Source organism: Bombus impatiens, unplaced genomic scaffold, assembly GCF_000188095.3.
Source record: "Bombus impatiens unplaced genomic scaffold, BIMP_2.2 scf_0637, whole genome shotgun sequence".
NCBI lineage: Eukaryota > Metazoa > Arthropoda > Insecta > Hymenoptera > Apidae > Bombus > Bombus impatiens.
In genome coordinates, this window is record NT_177056.1 from 264,831 (window position 1) to 267,437 (window position 2,607).

The following is a 2,607-nucleotide window of genomic DNA, read 5'->3' on the forward strand; positions in this document are numbered from 1 at the left end:
TAATTTATTTCGAACTTCTTCTTTCGCTGAATCCATTATCATCGCGAAACGCAATCTGATTTATATAATTTACTACGTATAATACGTTGTATAATCTATTTTCTTTGACGAACTTTAAATATCTTTATTTCGTAGGTTAATGATATTAGAAAGGATCGTTATACTTTTATCAGTTTCTAGACACTGGATTTCGCGTTTAATCTGGGAGAATCATACATTCTCGCGACAACAGCACGCGTGAAATATTTATGAAGCTGCCATGGAAAGATAGAAGAAACGTTTTACAGATAATAAATGATAATAGAACGTTAGAAAGTGTAATCGTATGTTTCCTTTCATTCTGTGAAATTCACTTCCTGAATCCTCGCCCAGCGAACCTCTCATTTCCTCCATTTATATAACCTGCTTAAACGAGCTCTCTCAATCACGGAATCCGTTCCGTCGTTTATAACATTGTACTACTTCCACGAATTAGTACCTACCAATTAGGACTAACTAACGCAGTGTAATTAAGTCCAGGTTATATAAATCAGCGTTATCATTGTACGAAGCAAGCGTTTCGAGAGTTTCTTCTCTACGGTCAATGATACCGAATGTTTGAAATATATCCAATTCTAGCGCTTTCCTACGTATGTAACGTTCTATGGGTCCATTTTGTACTCCGTCTTGCTAATTTGTGCATTCTATGTGAACATTCGTGAACCTAATTAATTGATATCTAAACGTTACAACAAATACAACGGCGTGGAAATATTTTGTCGTAGCTACTGTATAATCCTTTCCCAATATTTAAATCATACCCCCATGCCCAAAAGCACACACACCCATTCCCCTATTCGTCCACGGATCACGATCGCAGCCGATCGATCAAGCCACATAAAAGTACGTACTATCGAACGATATGGAATTTGATATACCTATCCCGATTAAACGGTGTGTAAATATTACGATAAACACGATAACGTGCTAATATATTTTGTAATCACGGTGCAATATATCGCCGCTATTTCGGAATTTGGAGCTACGAATCTGCAAATTGTACCATATCCATATCCAGAAACGCGTTCAACCGTTCCCCTATTTATCCATAGACGGTCACACCCGATCAACCACATCTGATCGCAACACCAAGTTTAGGGTTAAGAAGGTGCACCTACACAACGTCTTCTGGGCGTACATCAACGACGCCACGCAGATACACCTAACGCCTGGGCGTTTCCGTCTTGGAGCTGCCTTCCATCCAGGAGCAACGTGCTCCGCGTGGCGTCGACCTGTTCGCTCGGACCACCGAAGACCCCGCGGCGGACAAACCGATCTTACGCCGCGGACGATCGGTACGATTTGTACCCGGTGCTCGTCGCCACGAGGTCGTGATTCCGCACCGCCTCTTCGTGTCATGGTTCCGCCCCGCGAGTTTGACGGCCTGCCCTCCGCGGGAGCCGCCCCCGCTCTTTGAACAGGAACACAGAAACGCGAAGGAACCGACCCAGGGACGAGGAGACGGGGAGCTCGAACTCGATGAACTTGGCCTTGGCGCTGGACACAGCCGCCAATGGGAACAGGGGGGATTTTAGTTGCAGTTGCAGCGGCTAGTGAACGAGAGTCTCGGCGACGGACGTTGTTCCGAGGTGATTCAGTGGCTGCAACCACCGATGAAGTTATGTGTTTCTACTCTCGGGTATAGCGTGGATTGGGTACATTGGGTTATTTTACGGATATTTCTCGGAAATTTCTCTCTCAATTTCTTAGACTCGTAAGACGCAAGCACTCTCAATTCATCTCGATTAATAGGATTAATTAATAGGATTCGAGCTTCGAACAGGATACGAAATGTGTTTTAAAAAATATCAAATATCTATATCTATGTGTATATGAATTAATTTTCCCAGATTTGTCGGACCACTGGACACATGTACCACAGTGCAGGAAAGTTGCCACTAGAAAGTTGAAATCGACCCTTCAGGCGGGTCTGGTAGGCCGGCAAATCGACACTGGCATGCGTAAACATAGGCTTCGAAACCCCAAAGAGGTGGAGAGCGCCCTAATGAATCGCGCATGCCGCATTGCGCAACAGTGTTCTCCTTTTCAACAATCCCACTGTTCGTCGATGGGGCAGGCAGGGTAGGAGCATGCGTGAGGGGTTGTAACGTGTGTGCGTTGATATAATCGGTGAATATGCGTTGTGGAGAGCAACTTGGAGGGTGGAGTTGAATGATCTCGATGGCGAATGAAAGCAATTTGGTATTCTACCCGCTAGACTCGTATCTATTCTTCCATTATTGTTCATCGATATCATTCGTTTTCTGCATTTTCTAGTCGTGTTTGCGTATTATGTTACTTTTCACCATATCGTACATCATATACTACGTTTCGTATATTTCGTATATATACAACGAATGCGTACACGTATATCCGTGGAGATAGAAATATTTAGAAAACCGATATACGATAATATAGCTCGTTTCGTGTGTTACCTATCTTGATAAATTTTTCCACTGTCTCTACCATATAACGATCAGAGGGTAAAATTTATGGAAACCCGTGAAAGGGATGCCGACAGCCACGTGGTATGGTTGCACGCGCCTGCGCCTTGATACCGTACGGCGG